The sequence below is a fragment of the Vulpes vulpes genome, chromosome 1 (genome assembly GCF_048418805.1).
Source record: "Vulpes vulpes isolate BD-2025 chromosome 1, VulVul3, whole genome shotgun sequence".
Taxonomy (NCBI): Eukaryota; Metazoa; Chordata; class Mammalia; order Carnivora; family Canidae; genus Vulpes; species Vulpes vulpes.
Window position 1 is genome coordinate 145,188,254 of NC_132780.1, and position 21,565 is coordinate 145,209,818.

Here is a 21,565-nt window from a genome sequence, read left to right on the forward strand (position 1 = left end):
AAGTCTAGGTAGAACTCTCATGACTCAATGATGCAAGTTCTCAAGTTATCTTCCCCAGTTTTACTGGCCTCTTATTGTTATACAGAGTTCCCCTTAACTGACTCTTGTTAGGTGTACAGTTTTTCCTCTTTAAACAAACTATCCCTGGCTTGCTTCTTCTTTTCTCTTTCATCCAAGTTAAATTAGAACAAATATTTTAGCCAATTTGTCTTGAAAATGGAGCCCTCGTATAGCAGAAGGTATACTAAGCAAATAGTTCTGAAATTTGTTCTTTAGCCCCAGCTCTGCTATATGCTAAATTTATGATCTTGGATAAACTACTTAGCTTTCTGAGACTCAGCTTCCAAATCAATAAACTGCTGTACGAAGGTGAATTATTATCATCATTACCTTGTATTGTCATCCATTTTCAAATATAAACTAATTCCAACCATAGATTCTTGAGTGCTGAATCTAATGTACAAACATAGGCTTGGCATTTGAACTGCATCATAATGAAGAGAAAACTTAATTCCTTTGTAAAGCTTAATAATTACTTTAAAGCAATTTTCAGTCTTAAAATTTCTGGTAGTGTTCTGAGGTCCACCTGGTCTTATACATGGCAACAGTGTTTCCTTATCTTCAAGCAGTGTTTTACTGATATTTATGGAAAAAGTAGCCCCAAATTTCATTGAGGAAGAAAACAGTTACCCAACAGCACAGCTATATCTAAATAAAACTAATCTGTTAACCTAAAGATATCCATCTCTCCCAAAAATGGTTCAGAACTATCAAAGAAGTTTGGATAAATAAATCGAAATGACTTTTATCTGCATGCATGTAAAGAAATAAAAATGGACTCTTATACAATTGAGATATTAAATGTTCTTAAATGTCATCAAAGTTATCAAAGCCAATAGGTAAAAACTGATGGTGAGCAGGAATGTAACAAATATTCTTCCCAAATTACATAGAAGTAATAAGGGCCATTATTAGCTAGTGACTGATACCATAAAAGCACTTTGTACAGATATGAAGTTATTTTTTTAAATTCCATTTTATTGGATGAAGGAAATTGTAATGCTGAAGTTTATGAGTACCTTTGAATTACTGCTGCTCTATGTAATTGTTCCTGTACTTTCCATTTGCAGGTATCTAATGCAACCATCTTCACATATATTAATTTATGTCACAGCCATAGCAAACAGTACAAGAAAGTCTTTTTTTTTTTTTTTTTTTTTTGCCCATCTGGCATTGATGACTTATTACTTCTAGAAACATTTCCATAACTTCTGCAGCATCTAACACTGCTTTGTGTAAAACTGTGCCCTACTTCACAAATGCAGGAGAACTTTAAGTATTTCTAAAAATTTCTAAAAACGTATAGCTCATGGAATTTTCACAAATGGTGAACTGAGCACCAGATCAAAAAACCAGTCATCACCCGCACACCAGCAGCTCTCCTGACGTCCTCCCATAACTATCTAATCCAAACAAAGGTAATCAGTCTATAGATTCTAGATGTCTAGATTACTTTTGACTGTTTTTATGCTTTAGAAAACAAAATCCTGCAATATGAACTTCTCACTGAGTTCTTTCATCAAAAGTATCTTCACTTGATTCATCACATAGTTGTGCATAGTTGTAAATCATATTCTCACTGTTTTATAATAGCTGTATGAATAGATCACTAATCAGGTTCTACTCTGAATTGTTCTACTTAAAACAATCCAAAAGTCACATTTGGTGAATATATGGAAACATTATTTTTGAGTATATGAATCATGTGAAATTGCTACTTTTGTAATTCACAAATAATTGAATATTAAATTTGATAGAATATAATCTAGTGTCTAGAAATAGAATTTTTGGGTCACATTGTATACACTTTGATAGATGTTGTCAAAGAGTTTGCTAAAATTGGACCAATTACCTGCCTACCAGCAGTATAGTATGGTCAGGTTCCATAATATTTCTAATTTGGTATATTCTTTTTTTTTTCAAGTATTCTGATAGGTGTATAGTAATCTCACTGAGGCTATAATTTCCATTTCACAGTGAAATTAAGCCACTTTTATGGTTATTGGCAATTTGGATATCTCTCCTCCCAGCCCTCTGCTTTTTCTTCATTTTTCATTGCGTTAGTTTGGATTTTTGAGTTTATTGTGTATGAGCATGCATACATGTGTGTTGTGAATACATGGAGTGCTTTGTCAGAAATACGTAGTGAGAAAAAGAAATGTCCTCTCTAGCTGTATAAGTTGCCTTTTTAGTTCCTTAATAATATTTAATATAGTCTTATTTATCATTTATTTTTCTCCTATCATTAGTCTTTCTAGGTCTGACGTCAGAGGTTTTGGCCTATTCAAAAGTTACGGAATGTTTTTCTTTTCTTCCTATAAATCTACTTTTGTTGACCTTTGAATCTTTGATTCATGTGGAATAAATTTTATGCATGAAATGATATAGAGGCCCATATATATTTTTTCAATATGGATATCTAGAATCATTATTGACATATTTACACTTTATCTGAATTACAATGTTGCCTTTGCTATAAACCAGATATATGTATGGTTTTTCTCTGGATATCAGTAAGCTTGTTTTAAATGTCATAAGTGAGAGTAAAACTTAATTCTATCAGAATAGACTTGGTATTTGTAAGGACTCAAATTTGTTAGTATTTATGTCTAAAGTAGGGTCCTATGAGCAAACTGGATACATATTAAAAATATAAAGGATAAGATTAATAGAGGGTATAGTATATAAAATTCTGAAATATATAATTGCAGGACATTGATATAGGGTGTGATGTATGAAGTTTCAAAACTATTGAAGTAATATCATTGTCATCGATCTAGCATGCAAAGGGGACACTAAGGTGTTCTAGGATTCCGTGTTTTGCAGCTGTATCATAAAAAATAAAAGCTCTCAAAGCTTTTATCTGTTTCAACATTAGCAATTTAAGTGATCTATAAACCAAATTTATGGTGCCATTTAAAATTGTTCTAAATCTTTCATATAAATGGAATACTGCATTTATTAAATGCATTTCCAAATATTGCTATGCATTAACTCATTTGAGTGTTGGAGAATTCTTATAAGATGTGTGTTTAGGTATGTTTTACTTGCTATAGGATCGACTCAGTCTTTGATTTCATTTCGTTCTTTACTGCTAGCTTCTTTTTCATTTTTCTTTCTTACTATAACTTTTCTTTGTATTCCCACACTCACCAGAAGCTCTAGGAGGTTGCAATCAGTAGTAATAAATAAAAATTTAGGTTTGCTTAACCTCAGAGTTGACTTTTAAAGTATTGAATTTTAGAATCCTATGTTTTATGAAAAAAAAAAAACAGGAAAACAGCTGGTGAAAAATCAAAACAGAGAGGGAGAAGGGGGAGGAAGAGAGATATTAGGTCTTTGTAAGAAATTGTTATAAAGCAGAGTTGCTAGGAAAGATTCCCCCTCTCCCGCCCCGCATTCTCACTTTCAAAACCTTTTCCACATTTCTTGAAAATCCTGCTAAGTGGTTTCTTTGAATAGGGATATTGAAAACATTCATTTGCCATACATCAACTTTCTTCTTGAACTCCATAGAATAGTTTGGAATGTGCAGCATGTTCAACAGGGAAACGTTTCATACATAATGAAGAGGAAGACTGCTTATGATCATGACGGGGTCCCTCTATAAAGAATTTGGGTTGGAGAAGGAAAGACTTGTGAAGACTGTGAGAAACCTAAGTGTTTTATAAAATAACATGAGATAGACAGGCACAGAAATGTTTAAAACACATCTTCACTGGCCTAAGCTGTTCTTGCAAGGAGAATGAATATACTCAAACACTTGGAGTGGCAAGAATTAGCCATTTGTTCCTCCTTCAGGCATGAAGGATCCTTCTGTATTTGGTGCATATGGGACGTGTAAGTGATACAGTTCTTTGACATTTTATGGTAATTTTTACCAGCTTCATCTGGAGAGAAACCCAATTGAATTATAACATTGAGAACATTTTTGCTTACGTAATTATTTGCTCGGATAAAGAACACTCAGGATTACTGTATGTTGTTTTAAAGCCTGCCCAGTAACTCAAAATGAATTTGTTTGGTTCAGTTTTTACCTATCAAGAGTCAATGGACTTAATTAACTAGAATTAGTTATTCCCATCCTCCTCTTCATGTGCACAAGCTTAATAGATCAAGGGAGTCCACTATTAGACTTAATTTATTCATCTGAACTTTATCTGCTTTTTAAATAAATTAGAAAACAAAAATATAAGTGCTGGACATTGATAATGACACCACAAAAGTTAGTGGAAGACATTATGTTAACTAAAAACCATACACAGAAAGAAAACTTCATGATTTCACCTATGTGGAACCAAAAAAAGGCAAATGCATAAAATACAATGGTGGTTTCCTGGGACAGGCAGGTGGGGGAAACTGAGATATTGGCCAAAGAGTACAAAGTTACATAATCTAGAGACCTACTGTACAACATGACTGTATTTAATACTTTATTGGAAACTTAGAAATTTGCTAAGAATATAGATTTTTTTTGGTGCTCCTATGCCATATACATACATATGTACACACATTAAGTGTGAGAGGATTAATATTTGTAATATTTTCACCATGTCTATGTCAAATTATGTTGTGCACATTAAAATGACTTTTATTTAAAAAATAAAGCACCAATTCCTTTGGAAAAAAAATCTTACCTCTCATGTTATTTTGAAAATTTCATTGAAGACCTTAAAATTCTGCATAGAAAACTTAAAGTGTCATCTAAATAACAACAGATTTAAATTTTCTAAAAACCATTAAAATTAATAGATGTAATTAATGTAATTAATATGAATCTAATCTATAATCAGAGAATCCAAAAGTAAGAATCAAATGATAATAATTATTTTTCATAAGTACCCTCTAATCCCAATCCCCTATTTCCCTCATCTCCCCAGCCAACCTTCCCCCTGGTAACCATTAGTTTGTTCTCTATAGTTAAGAATCTGTGTCTTGGTTTATCTCTTGCCTTTTTTTTCCCTCCTTCCTCTTTTTTTTTTTCTCTTAAATTTCACATATGAGGGAGATCGTATGGTATGTGTCTTTACGTGACTGACTTATTTAGCTTAACATTGTACTTTCTACCTCTATCCATGTTTTTGAAAATGGAAATATTTCATTTCTTATGGATGAATAATATTTCATTGTTTATACATACCACATCTTTATTCATTTACCCATCAGTTGACACTTGGGTTTTTGGCTGTTGTAAATGATACCGAGATAGTAGGGTAGTTCTACTTTTATTTTTTTGAGGAAAGCTCAGTACTGTTTTTCACAGTGGCTGCACCAGTTTACATTCCCAGCAATGGTACACCAGGGTTCCTTTTTTCTCCCCACATACCTGTGAACACTTGTTTCTTGTATGTATGTATTTATATTTTATTTATTTATTCATGAGACACACACACACATACACACACGCACAGAGGCAGAGACACAGTCAGAGGGAGAAGCAGGCTCCATGCAGGGAGCCCGACATGGGACTCGATCCTGGGTCTCCAGGATCAGGCCCTGAGCTGAAGGCAGTGCTAAACTGCTGAGCCACCTGGGCTGCCCAAGATGTCTGTTCTGCCTCTTTTTTAATTCATTAATTTCTGAAGGACTCAGTTGAATTTCATGTCTACATCAGAACTAAAGACCATGGAATACATTTCACTAGTCCTTCAAAATATTCTTCCTTGTGTTCTATATCAAATTTGAAAAGGGCCTCTTAACACAATCTTAGGACAAAATTTTTCTTAGGAAAAATGAAAAATATGTTTTAAATAGTATTTTCTTATACAAAGTCAAATTTCAGCTGAATTCTTAGGTAATTTTTAGTACAGACTGCTTGGTAACATTGCATTAGTAGAAGTTACTAAGACCTTGTACTGGTTTCTTCTTGGCCTCTAGCTTGCGGCCTTCATGACTTCATCACTTCCAGGGAATAAAATAAGTAAAACTAATGTATCATGAGTACTTACATATTTATTACTAAAACTATTAAACAATTTTATTTTTATATTTGAAATACCAAATTCAATATATAAAACAAGTAAACAATTGACCCAATTAAAATTCAGGAATTCCACCATTATTCTCTCTCCTGCATCAATGAACTTTCTGGTATCCCCAAGGTTTCTGAATAATACAATCAGAAGGTTGATGAAGTACTGAATTGGTCTTACAAACTTTTTTAGTCCAAAAGTTACACAGTATTAGATATAATCCAAGTATTTATTACATTTAGATATTTTTAGCTTTGATTTACTAGGATTAAGAAGAAATAGTCTTATAAATGAACAAACTAATGTCTTTATTCACAATGTTCAGTTACCACAATGAGCCTTTTCGAGTTTCAACATGGTTGGGAAGCTGTATCAATAAGTATAAAGTCCAAGGGCTGAGCATGGATTTTTATACTATTAGGGACTGATCTCTAGAAAGGATGTCCTATCAACATCTATCATGTAGAGCCTCCCAATAAGAGTATATATCCTTGAGTCCCTCCTATCTGCAAAATCATCCAGATACATGGAAGATTTTTAGTCTCTATCACTTTTCTAGATGTCCTCCGAAATAAATCCCTGTTGTTGTGGTTGTTCTTTTGCCATTACTGCTCTATTCTCCATTTTGACCCTTTCTCAAATAATCAGCTCAAATTAGCAAATATTTGGATGCCTACTGTATGTGAGTCTCTCTGCTAAGCCCTCAATTTTTAGAAGATTAATATATCCTCCTTTACATCAACAAACTTAATCACATAATTGTTTCAGGTAAATATGGATCCTATTTTATTGACTTCATTCAAAGAAATTGGTGATTCTGATAATTGACTTGTAGTGGTAAGGGTTGCTAGACTAATTTTTTTTTTAAAGTATAGTTGACATACAACGTTACATTAGTTTCACATATACAACAAAATAGTGATTTGACAATTCTATGCATTACACAATGCTCACTATGAGTGTAGTTACCATCTGTCAGCATACAAAGTTATTAAAATATTGACTATATGCCACATGCTGTACTTTTCATCCTCATGACTTATCTGTTTTATAACTGAAAGTTTTGTATTTTTAAGAAAATATTCAAATTGGCCTTTCTCCATTACTGAGGTTGAGCTTTGCCATGTAACTTCCTTAAACAAAAGGCAAATAGATAATTCTCAAGCAGACCAGATACTTTAGAAACGGAATGTTTCTACAGTTCTCTTGGTCTGGTCTTCTGTCATAATAGCATTACTTCAGAGGAGGAGTATTCCTGCCTTGGAGCCTTGTAATAGTTCAACCCAAGCCTAAAGCAGAGCCAGCAACTGTTCCACAGATGTTAATATGCAACATGAGCAAGAAATAAATATTTGTTATTGGAAGTTACTGGTTATAAAATTGTTAGTAAAACCTGAAAATTCCAGAGGATACTTTATCATTAGTGCATTATTGCCATGAGAAATGGTGGGCTATAGTTATACCTTGAAAGAATCCTGTTTAAAATTAACTTTATCACTTATTCCAGGAATGTCTATTGTTAGTGATGGAGGGTATAACACCTTCCCCACCCAGCTCTTGTCAAAGCAAAATGATCTCCTTCAGATCACTCACTATCACATTTTATTTTCATGTCCAGTTACTGGATCATGGGCTATTGCTTCAAAGAGGTGTGAACATTAATAGTTTTCTGAACAGGGGCACCTGGGTGGCTCAGTGGTTGAGCATCTGCCTTTGGCTCAGGTCATGATCCCGGGTCCTGGAATCGAGTCCATCAGGCTCCCTGCAGGGACCCGGCCTCTCTCTGCCTGTGTCTCTGCCTCAATCTGTTTATCTCATGAATAAATAAAATCTTTAAAAATAATAATTTTCTGAACAAACTGAGATTTTAGAGTGGAGTAGGTCACCTAAAACTGGATGCTTTGCAATTATTAGGGCCATTTCAATAGCCAGAATGTTCTACAGAAGACATTTTTGTTTAATTCAGAAAATGTTTTATTAATGCTGTATTTTTAGAAGAATTTTAGATTTACAGAAATGTTGAACAGATAGTACAAAGTTCCCAAATATACTCTTATACAGTTTCCTCAAGTAGTATCTTTTATGATGTTTAGTATGGTACCTTTGTCACAATTAACCAATGTTCATGCATTATTCAGATCTTAGTTTTTAGTCTAATGACCTATTGTGTTCCAGGAATTCATCCAGGATACATTATTTAGTAGGCATGTTTCCTTAGGCTCCTCTGTGACAATTTTGCAGACTTTCCTTATTTGGGATAAACCACTATTGTAGGATCCCTACTGAAATTTGTCTTTCTCATAATTATACTAGAGTCTTGAACTTTGAGAAAGATCACAGGTAAACTTCCAATCTCATCACATCATTTCAAGAGTACGCTACTAACAAGACTTATAGCCATTGTTGACCTTAATCACCTGGTTGACGTAGTGCTTATAAAATCTTGCCCACTGTCAAGTTGATCTTTTTTTCCCCTTTCCATACTATACTCTTTGTATAGAAGTAACTATGTACCTACTCACACTTAAGGAGTGGGGATTTATGCTCTGCCTCTTTAAGATAGATCTATATACTTTCTTTGGAATTCTCCATTGGTTATTTGTCTCTGCTTATTAGTTTATTTAGCCGTTTATTAATATCAGCTAGACTTGAGAGTCCTAATCCCCAATACTACTGTACCTTTATTCTCAATCAAATGGCTCTAGGTTTGGCCATTGGCAGCTCTTTTGGTTGTTTCCTATATCCCTTTGAAATACCTCGCTATTTTGTGTTGTGGGCTTTTTGTTTTGTTTTTGTTTTTAGAATTCCTTCCTTTCTGTCACTGTAAGATGCTCCAGTCTCCTCTTGTATATTTCCTAATTTCCCACCCTTGTTCTACAATCAGCATATTTATGAGGACCCCTGGTTCCTTTTTGGTACTAGAAATCAAGTTTTGGATTTCAGATATGTTAATAGCTATTGGTGTTTCATTTCTTTTAGGTCTGCCATTTATTAGAACAAAGAAATATATGTATGTATATTACTCATATGTATACACATCTATAAATATTTCTTATTTTAACTATTTGTATGTACAGTGACTTGAATATGAATTCTTTGTTCCCAACTCTTACTCATCACCCCTGGATCGTTCTTGTCTCCTGCTCCTGGTTATCTGTAGATTCCCACTCCAACAGTGAGGAAACTTGTTCTCACAGTTCACTAACTACTTAATTGTTCAATTCTACTACATATGAATAGCAGTATCAGAATTGTTAATCTGTTATCCCAGGGGGAAATAATGTTATCAATGAGAGTGTAGTACTTATGTGTAATTATTTTTCACTTGGTCTTCATTTTTTTTCCCCAAGTTACGTAAGTTAGTACTGTTACCCCACCACATTCAGGTGAGGTTTTTTCATCTAATTTTGATATAGTTATATTCTCTGATCAGTCTGCCTTTCTTTGGGGGGGGGGGGCAATCATTCTATCTTCAAATTATTTAAATATTGACATACTCTAAGATTCATTTTTTTGGGTTAGAAAGTTTTATGGGTTTTGGGAAATGAATAATATCACATATTTACTGTATAATACCATAGAGAATAGTTGCTTTGCTCTATAAATCCCCTTTGCTTTACCTACTTCCCACTTAACCTGATTCTCTGACAACCATTCATCTATGATTAATTTTGAGTTAATTTTAGTGAGATAGGTAAAATTTGGGTCTGGGTTGACATTTTTCCCCCTTGCATAAGGGTATCCAATATTTCCAGAATCATTTGTAGAAAAGCTTATCTTCACTGGATTGTCTTGGCAAAGATCAGTTAGACTATATTTGTGTGGGTGTATTTTTGAGTGCTTTATATTGTTCCATTGACTTCATGTGCCTACTGTATTTTCTTTTTTTTGTGCTTATTATTTTGACAATAGTATGTCTTCAATACAGTAGCTTTATAATAAGTTTTCAGATCAAATAGTGTCAGTTCTCAAACTTTGTTTTCTTCAGCATTGTGTTGGCTATTCTTGTCTTTTGCTTTTCCAAGTAAATTTTATGATTCGTTTGTCAATATCCACAAGATAGCTTGTTGAGAACTCGATTGGGATTGTATTAAACTAATAAATTTGTGAAGAATTGTACAAAAATCTTGAGTTTTCCAATCCATGGACATGAAATGTCCCTTTATTTTAATCCTTATTTCATCATTGTTTATTTAGCCACATATAGATAATAGATTTATTCCTTAACTGTTTCATATAGTTGAAGTTAATGTATATAGTATTGTTTCTGTTTTTAATTTCAAAATTACTCATTGTTAGTATACATGAAAGTGATTAACTTTTGTATATTAACCTTGTACCCTGTGACCTTGATCTTGTCAACTCTTTGGGGTTTCTACATAGGTAATAATGCTACATGTGAACAAAGACAGTGTTTTTACTTCCTTCCCAATCTGTATACATTTTATTTATTGTCTTATTGCACTAGCTAGGTCTTCCAGGATGATGTTGACTAAGTGTAGCAAGATGGTAGGCTTTTGTCTCATTCTAAATGTTAGGAGAAACACAATCAATTTCTTTTTACTAACAATAAATTTTTAGTAAGTACTTGCTATTACGTTGAGGAAGCCCTCCCCTGTGCTTAGTTTGATAATTTTTATCATGAAAGAGTGCTGAATAAATGATTTCCCTGCATTAATAAAATCCTGTGATTTTCTTTGTTTGCCAGTAGATATAGTGAATTACATTAAAGGATCTTTGAATGTTGGACCAGCCTTGAATACCTGAAATAAATCCTACTTAGTCATGATGTATAATGCTATATTATGGACTCTTCTTTCTTTCTTTTTTTCTTTTTTCTTTTTTTTTTCTTTTTGGACTCTCTTTTCTAACACTTTATTGAAGATTTTTACATCTGTAATCATAATCTGTTTTTTTTTTTTTTGTAATTCTTTTTCTGGTTTTAGTATTAGATTAAGTATGGCTTCATTTTCTACAAGTTAGTGTACAGAACTGGTATAATTTCTTCCTTAAATGTTTGGTACTATTCACCAGTGAACCCATCTGGGCATGATGATCAGAAAGATTAAGTATCGATTCAATTTATTTAATAGGTGTAGAACTAATACATTTGTGTGCATTTTTGCAGTTTGTGAATTTCAAGAATTGGTCCATTTCACCCAAGTTATCAGACTTGAATTTATTTTTTAGAAAGAAATAATTCATGGACATGAATTTCTGATATTAATTTGTATTTTCTATATTTTTTATTAGCCTAGATAGAGGCTTTTCCACTTTATTGACTTTTTTTTTTAAGAATCAGTTTGAATTTTATTTTTCTCTATTGATTTCACATTTCCAATTTTCTTGACATCTACTTTAAGTTTTGGTTCATCTAACTTTTATTTTTTCTGCTTGCTTTAGGTTTAGATTGATGCTCCTTGTGTAGTTTCCCAAGATGGAAGTCTAGAGTATTGCTTTTATACTTGTTTAATAGATACACATCCAATGCTATAAATTTTCCTCTAAGTACTGCTTTTGCTGTATCCTACATATCTTGTGAAATATTTTCATTTTAGTTCAAAATATTTAAAAAATGGTTAAGACTTCTTTTTGACCCATGCATTGTTTAAAAGTGTGTTTAATCTCCAAATAGTTTGTTTTTTTTAGCTTTCAAAATGAATTATTATCTAAAAATTACTTCATGTACTGATAACATATTTTATATGATTTCCAGTTTAAGATGATTTTAGCTGTGTTTTGTGGCATGTAATGTGGTTAATCTTGCTAAATAATCCATGTGACCTTGAGAAAAATGTATATGTATTTGCTGTTTGGTGAAGAATTTTATAAATGCCATCTAGGTCCATTTCTTTGGTGCTATACAGTTCAGCCACATCCTTTGAGATTTTTCTGCCTGTTATGTTAGATTTTCTTGTTATTTTTACCATTTTTAAATTGTGTCTTAGCATGGAACCTCCCACAATTCATCTTATTAGGGGCCCTATGTACTTCCTGAACCTGGATATTTGTTTCCTTTCCCAGATTGGGGAATATTTAGCTATTATTTCTTCAAATACATCTTGTGTACCTCTTCTCTCCCTTCTCCTTCTGAGACCCCTACAATGTGAATGTTATTATACTTGATGTTGTCAGAATTCCCTTAACCTTTTTTTTTTTTCTTTTTGCTGTTCAGCTTGGTTACTTTCCATTACCCTGTCTTCCAGAGTGCTGATTGTTCTGCATCCTCTCATCTGCTGTCAATTCCCTCTAGCCTATTTTTCATTTGTTGTCCTTCATCTATGACTGGTTCCTTTTTGTTGTTGTTGAAGTTCCCACTGAGTTCATTCACTCTTTTTGACAATTACTTAGATTTCTCTCCATCATATTGCTTATCTTCATTTCACTTAGTTCTTCTGCTGTGATTTTTGTCTTTTATTTTGAACATATCTTTGTCTATTCATTTTGTTTATCTTTATCTATTAGGTTAGCTATGCCTTCTTCTCTTGGAAGTAGTGGTCTCCCATAGAAGAGGTACCATGGTGCCCTGTAGTACAACCCTGTAGTGCAATCCTGCCCCTCATCAGAACCACCTGCTCCAAGGGTGTTCTCTATGTGGGCTGCTTGCACCTCCTATTGTGGCTGAGCCATGTTCACTGTGGGAATGCTGGTGGGTGAGGCTGTAATGACTGTTTTGCCTGCTGTTGGTACACTGAGCAGGATTTAAAAGTCCTGTTTGTTTGCAGTCAGCACCACCACCCTCCCCAACACATACACCAATTATTGAAAGGCCTGCTGCAATCACCATGGCATCCCTGGTGAATTTAGATGGCACTTAGCCTAGCTGTCTGCAATAAGCCTCTGCCACAGCTATATATACACTGAAGAGTTTATTCCCAGTATAGACAGCTAAGAGGCCTGGCTGAAGGAACTGCAGACACACTGGTATGTAGGGATATCTCTCTTCTTCTTCAGGGCAGGAATCACTTTGGAGTGGCGTTGGTCATTTCAGACTGCTCGGTGTATTAGGGACACTCTTGAGGAATTTGTGCCAAGGCATGTGGGTTGGGTGAAGTGGGTCTGCAGTAGAATGCTTAAGTGGGGCATAGAGTACTAGCAATATAGATTGAAAGTATTAGAATTGGCTCCTGCGAGCATCTGGCTATTTAGGCTTGAGGGATGGCAAGAAAAAAGATACCCACCAGTACTTTTGTTCTTGAAGAACTTTCTTCAGGTCTCTGCCCCTACAACACATGTTCTAAAGATTAGTCAGTAAATCTCCTTCACCCAGATGCTTTTCAAGCTGTTGCTTCTCTGCTGTCTTGGGCCAAGCTATTTAGTGTCCTGGCTTTTTGAGGGTGGGGATTTATTTTTCTATCGTCCTCTGCCTCTCCAGGAGTTAAGGTGCACCAATTTCAAGGCCAGGCATTATGCGGATTCATCTTTCCAGTGTGGGTCCCTAGAGCTAGTGGTACCCAGATTTGATACTCTCATTTGTGTTTCTGATGTCTTTCCTGTTTGTGGTTAGTCACTCTGGGAATTTGGTTTCTGATGATGTCTCTACTTCTCCTACTCTTATAGCTATAGACTTGTCTCCACAACTAGCAGTGGAAATTTATTCTGCTAGACTTCAGATTATTTTGAGTTCATTGCATACCTGTGTTTGTTGACTTGGTATGTCTATGGGACCAGGGTAGCTCAGGATCCTACCACTCTACCATCTTCCAGAAAAAGTTTAAACACATACATATGAGTTGTTTTCTATTGCTTGTGTCCCCAAAACACCCTGATACAGGGCGCGACTCTATTTTCTTCCATACATATTAACCTGTTGTTGTAATAGTATGTTAATTACTCTTTTCTTTCCTAAGTGGATAAATTAAAACTCCACCCTTATCATATATTAGTCTCTCAAACACATTGTAATTTATTCCAGAAATCTGTTTCTAAATTTTTCTTTTCTATTTCTAGGCTAATACCATATCAATTTGATTTTCATATCTCTATAGTTTTTATGCCAGGTATGCAAGTTTACACATACCTTTTTTTTTTTTAAGATTTATTTATTTATTAGTTCAGAGAGAGCGAAGAGAGAGGCAGAGACACAGGCAGAGGGAGAAGCAGTCTCCATGCAGGAAGCCCAATGTGGGACTTGATCCTGGGTCTCCAGGATCACACCCCGGGCTGCAGGCGGCGCTAAACCGCTGCACCACCGGGGCTGCCCTACACATACCTTTTAGAAACCTATCTAGGCTCCTTTGGACATTTTTTTCCATATGAATTATAAATCATCTTACAACAATAAAAACAACCCATTTGGTTATACATCAGTTTGGAATTACATTAAAATAATGTCAAGTTTGGAAGCCCTGGTATTTATAATTTTGATATTAAAATTGCCTTTTACAAGGTGGATAGTGAGTCTTAGAACCCAAGAATGCTGTCTTTCTAGTTAACTTTTTTCTTCTTGTTCTTTGATATAAATTTGATGCCATCCTTGTCAAATTCAATATTTTATAGTTCATTTTCTAACTAGATTTTTTCCAATTTCTATTTTAAAATGTTCACTCCATTGGTGAATATATTGATATATTAAAATGTGTTTGACAAACTATATTGAATTTTCTACATACACTATCATATGGTCAATCCAAAGATATCTAACTATTTCCAATACGTGAGAGATTTTTACCTTAGTGTTTTCACTGGATATTCCAATACAATGTTGAATAACATTGATGTGTATTGACATATTTTTTTAGCTCCTAATTTGGAAGAAGTTAACTTTAGATTTTTAGAATAATTTCTATTAGTTGTTTTTAAGTACATCATTATCTAAGCTATACTTATATTCTTAGAATAACAGACTGCATTTTGTCAAATCATTTTTAAATCTGATAAGAGTGAATAAGTATTCCTCATTTTTTCAATGTTATAAAAGTACAATGACATGCATGCAAAATATGAGAGACATTATAGAAGTTAATCCTACTTGTAACTATATGTCAATAAATTTGAAATAACTAAAAGACATGATTTTCTAGTAAAAATGTGAATTACCATAATGTTTACCCTAGAACAAATACCAAATTTAAAAATTCTATGATCTTTTGGAGAATATAAAAATAATTGAAGATCTCCATTGTACCAAAATAAATAAATAAAACAAATTTCTAAAATCAGGAAGATAATGAGTTCTGTGTCATTTTAAAGAACATATATTTTCACCATGGGAAAAAATGGAATGCTTTTTAATCATTTTATAAAGCCAGAATACATTTAATACCAGAATCTATTAAGATTGTACAATAATTTAATAATCAAGTATTGCTATAAAAGCAGAAAAATCTAAATTCCTAACAAATAGAATCAGTATAGCAAAATGTAGTCTACTAACATAGAAGAATTTTTCTAGGAAGAAATGAATTCAGTCTCCAGAATACTAGCATAATTCATAAATACAAATTAAAGAATCACATGTAGATTCTTGTTAATATCTGTGATTTGTGTGTAGATTTATGTTAATAAATACCCATGAATCTTAGTAATGTTACTATAGACTTATCTCTTCATTAGACCAACTGTCTTGTAAAGATATGCCAATAGTCAGAAAAGAAATGTGGTAATTTGTGGATGAGTGCAAATATTTCTTTCAGTTGAGAATGTCCCTAAAATAAGTAATTAATAAACTTGAGCCCTTTGAAGGTACTCAATAAGTCTTCAAGAACAATTATAACAATTCATAAAGCAGAATATATTTTCATTTAAAGCAGCAGAAAGGGGCCCCTGGGTGGCTCAGTCATTTGGGATTGGACTCTTGATTTAGGCTCAGGCCGTGATCTTGGGGTTGTAGAATTGAGCCCCACATCTGGATATGTGCTAGGTGTGGAGCCTGTTTAAGATATATTCTCTCCCTCTCCCTCCCCCTCCTGCTGCCGCCACCTTCTCCTCCTCCTCCTTTCTCTCCCCCAACCCTTCTAAATAAATGAAAAAGCAGAAGAAACTAGAAGCTTGAGTGCGAGGATTTGAAATCCCTTTCCTTCATTAACAAGGTGTGTGAGCCAAGACAAATTATTCAACCTGTTTCAGTTTCTCCATATAATAAAACTAATACAGTTCCCATCTCATTAGATCATTTACAAGAGTCATTTATACTATTAAATATATTTAAGTTTCTAAAATAGTGCCAGGTTCATACCCGTTTGTTTGTTTTGCCATTTCCACTACCACCATCACTGCTAGTACCACTAAACCAGTGATTCCCAACTTGTAATCAAGTTTGAGTACCTTAATATACAGAAGAAACACTCAGAAACTAGCATAGTGAATAGTATATCCCTTAAAACATTCAACTTTCAAATTTTCTAAAATTTCTTCATAGTAAAGAATGGATCTAGGAAATTACATCTTGTAAGTAGAAAAAACAATTGGAAGGCATAAGAAATTATTAAACATATAACCCATTTATTTTAACTCAATGCCTTGCTGGCACCTAAATCTATAAATCTGTGCCACAAAACAGGTCATTTTTGGATATTCTGTAAACATTGAACTTCAGAATCCTGTATTCTGAATCCTTAAGGCTTGAACTGCAATAGTATAACAAGTTTTACTTTTACTCTGCTCTTGTCTTGGTGAATAGATGTCTGCATAAAAGGTGTGCACACCTTTTATTTAAATTGAATAATTGGATTAGAGTTTCAATATAATTTGTGATTTTATAACTTTAACTGTCCAAAAATATTGAGTATCTTTAGGATCACTACCATGATAATAGACATCAAATAAGAAAGCTGCTTGGACATGGGGAGATAATCTGTTTCAGGACCTAGAATATTTCTAGAATCTTGAAATCAAGATTTTTTTTTTTAATATTTTAGAGTGTGAACAGGGAGTAGGGCAGAGGAGGAGGGAGAAGGAAAGAATCTCAAGCAGAGTCTGCACTAATATGGAGCTCAATCTCACAACCCTGAGATCATGACCTGAACTGAAACCAAGATTCAGACGCTCAACTAACTGAGCCACTCAGGTGCCTGCAAAAAGATTTGTATTCTTTACAATCTAGGAATTGGTTTTTTTTATTTTTTTATTTTTTTAAGATTTTATTTATTTATTCATAAGAGACACAGAGAAGGAGAGGCAGAGGCAGAAGCAGGCTCCATGCAGGGAGCCCTATGTGGTACTAGATCCTGGAACTCCAGGATCATGCCCTGAGCCAAAGGCAGATGCTCAACCACTGAGCCACCCAGGCATCCCTAGGAATTGTTTTGGGGTTGTTTTTGTATATTTTTTTATTGGAGTTTGATTTGCCAACATATAGCATAACACCCAGTGCTCATTCTGTCAAGTGCCCCCCTCAGTGCCTGTCACCCAGACAGGAATTGGTTTTAGAGAGCAACCAATCTCACATCTACAGTGTTTTCCTCTAAGATAATAAACTTACCATCACTCACGTGATTCAATACCAATTTACCTTAGTGAGTTGCATCTTAATCCCTAAATACCATATCCCCTACTCAGCATTCCTCTGTCATTTCTTAATCTCTTCAATGATCTTGCTGACACTAACTCATCCTTCTTTGGCTTTATACCTTATTGTTCAATTATTATTGTTTATAGTTAGTCAAAATTTATTAGTTCATTTGTTCTTTTCTAGGTATATTTATATCACTACTCTTTTAAAAAAATAAGGGAAAGTGATTTATCCTGTTTGGATTTTAACTCAGATTCAAAAGAAATGCAGACTGGTAGGATATTCAAAGACAGGATTTTTAGGATACCGAAACTTCTGTATCTTGGAATACATAAATAGCTAAAGATCTCATAGACTGGTAGGCACATTGCTGTTCATGGATATGTTACATTTGTTGGAACTTTTGACATTATCAACCAGTAGAATTAGGGGAGAAAGTGAACCAAATCTTGGCTCTACTACATAATACCTTTAGGATTGTATTACACACCTTAATTTGCCTAATCTTCAGTTTCCTCATCAATGTAATGGAGGTACTACCATGACTTCTTCGACTGTTCCTAGAATTAATGAAATAAGCACTTTAATTTCTTGGCATAGGGCCTGTACCATACATATCCTAGGCTGAGGCTCCTTCTGCCCTGGTTTAGTGTCCACTTCTCAGGTATTCATGCACCCTCCAAAAAAGATATTGAAATCTTTTATCTCCTGATACTCATTTAGTTATTCTTGTCAAATATTTATCACTTTTTGTATGTCATTACAATGGTGTCTCAGGAGGAAGAAATGATAAAATTGTTTAATCTGTCATTCTAGTTAAGCTACTCAGTATAGTTTAACGTTACACATGGATTACTTTAACTTTTGCTAAATCTATGAATGGTATACGTGTAATATTTTTAATAGCTCCATAATTTTTTTTTATTTTTTTAAATTAATTTTTATTGGTGTTCAATTTACCAACATACAGAAAAACACCCAGTGCTCATCCCTTCAAGTGTCCGCCTCAGTGCCCGTCACCCATTCCCATCCAACACCCGCCCTCCTCCCCTTCCACCACCCCTAGTTCGTTTCCCAGAGTTAGGAGTCTTTAAGTTCTGTCTCCCTTCCTGATATTTCCCAACAATTCTTTTCCCTTCCTTTATATTCCCTTTCACTATTATTTATATTCCCCAAATGAATGAGAACATACACTGTTTGTCCTTCTCCGATTGACTTATTTCACTCAGCATAATAACCTCCAGTTCCATCCATGTTGAAGCAAATGGTGGGTATTTGTCGTTTCTAATTGCTGAGTAATATTCCATTGTATACATAAACCACATCTTCTTTATCCATTCATCTTTCTTTTTTTTTTAATTAATTTTTATTGGTGTTCAATTTACCAACATACAGAAAAACACCCAGTGCTCATCCCATCAAGTGTCCACCTCAGTGCCCGTCACCCATTCCCCTCCAACACCCGCCCTCCTCCCCTTCCACCACCCCTAGTTCGTTTCCCCGAGTTAGGAGTCTTTATGTTCTGTCTCCCTTCCTGATATTTCCCAACATTTCTTTTCCCTTCCTTTATATTCCCTTTCACTATTATTTATATTCCCAAAATAAATGAGAACATACACTGTTTGTCCTTCTCCGATTGACTTATTTCACTCAGCATAATACCCTCCAGTTACATCCACGTTGAAGCAAATGGTGGGTATTTGTCGTTTCTAATTGCTGAGTAATATTCCATTGTATACATAAACCACATATTCTTTATCCATTCATCTTTCGATGGACACCGAGGATCCTTCCACAGTTTGGCTATTGTGGCCATTGCTGATAGAAACATCAGGGTGCAGGTGTCCCGACGTTTCATTGCATCTGAATCTTTGGGGTAAATCCCCAACAGTGCAATTGCTGGGTCATAGGGCAGGTCTATTTTTAACTCTTTGAGGAACCTCCACACAGTTTTCCAGAGTGGCTGCACCAGTTCACATTCCCACCAACAGTGTAAGAGGGTTCCCTTTTCTCCGCATCCTCTCCAACATTTGTTGTTTCCTGCCTTGTTAATTTTCCCCATTCTCACTGGTGTGAGGTGGTATCTCATTGTGGTTTTGATTTGTATTTCCCTGATGGCAAGTGATGCCGAGCATTTTCTCATGTGCTTGTTGGCCATGTTTATGTCTTCCTCTGTGAGATTTCTCTTCATGTCTTTTGCCCATTTCATGATTGGATTGTTTGTTTCTTTGGTGTTGAGTTTAATAAGTTCTTTATAGATTTTGGAAACTAGCCCTTTATCTGATATGTCATTTGCAAATATCTTCTCCCATTCTGTAGGTTGTCTTTTAGTTTTGTTGACTGTATCCTTTGCTGTGCAAAAGCTTCTTATCTTGATGAAGTCCCAATAGTTCATTTTTGCTTTTGTTTCTTTTGCCTTTGTGGATGTATCTTGCAAGAAGTTACTGTGGCCGAGCTCAAAAAGGGTGTTGCCTGTGTTCTCTTCTATGATTTTGATGGACTCTTGTCTCACATTTAGATCTCTCATCCATTTTGAGTTTATCTTTGTGTATGGTGAAAGAGAGTGGTCCAGTTTCATTCTTCTGCATGTGGATGTCCAATTTTCCCAGCACCATTTATTGAAGAGACTGTCTTTCTTCCAATGGATAGTCTTTCCTCCTTTATCGAATATTAGATGACCATACATTTCAGGGTCCACTTCTGGGTTTTCTATTCTGTTCCATTGATCTATGTGTCTGTTTTTGTGCCAGTACCACACTGTCTTGATGACCACAGCTTTGTAGTACAACCTGAAATCTGGCATTGTGATGCCCCCAGCTATGGTTTTCTTTTTTAAAATTCCCCTGGCTATTCGGGGTCTTTTCTGATTCCACACAAATCTTAAAATAATTTGTTCTAGCTCTCTGAAGAAAGTCCATGGTATTTTGATAGGGATTGCATTAAACGTGTAAATTGCCCTGGGTAACATTGACATTTTTACAATATTAATTCTGCCAATCCATGAGCATGGAATATTTTTCCATCTCTTTGTGTCTTCCTCAATTTCTTTCAGAAGCGTTCTATAGTTTTTAGGGTATAGATCTTTTACCTCTTTGGTTAGGTTTATTCCTAGGTATCTTATGCTTTTGGGTGCAATTGTAAATGGGATTGACTCCTTAATTTCTCTTTCTTCAGTCTCATTGTTAGTGTATAGAAATGCCATTGATTTCTGGGCATTGATTTTGTATCCTGCCACGCTACCAAATTGCTGTGTGAGTTCTAGCAATCTTGGGGTGGAGGCTTTTGGGTTTTCTATGTAGAGTATCATGTCATCGGCGAAGAGGGAGAGTTTGACTTCTTCTTTGCCAATTTGAATTAAGGTGATGCTGGCCTCATAAAATGAATTTGGAAGTACTCCATCTCTTTCTATCTTTCCAAACAGCTTTAGTAGAATAGGTATGATTTCTTCTTTAAACATTTGATAGAATTCTCCTGGGAAGCCATCTGGCCCTGGACTCTTGTGTCTTGGGAGGTTTTTGATGACTGCTTCAATTTCCTCCCTGGTTATTGGCCTGTTCAGGTTTTCTATTTCTTCCTGCTCCAGTTTTGGTAGTTTGTGGCTTTCCAGGAATGCGTTCATTTCTTCTAGATTTCCTAATTTATTGGCGTACAGCTGTTCATAGTATGTTTTTAAAATCGTTTGTATTTCCTTGGTGTTGGTAGTGATCTCTCCTTTCTCATTCATGATTTTATTAATTTGAGTCTTCTCTCTCTTCTTTTTAATAAGGTTGGCTAATGGTTTATCTATCTTATTAATTCTTTCAAAGAACCAACTCCTGGTTCTGTTGATCTGTTCCACAGTTCTTTTGGTCTCGATATCATTTAGTTCTGCTCAAATTTTAATTAACTGTCTTCTTCTGCTGGGGGTGGGGTCCATTTGTTGCTTTTTCTCTAGTTCCTTTATGTGTAAGGTGAGCTTTTGAGTTTGAGTTCTTTCCAGTTTTTGAATGGATGCTTATATTGCGATGTATTTCCCCCTCAGGACTGCTTTTGCTGCATCCCAAAGATTTTGAACGGTTGTATCTTCATTCTCATTAGTTTC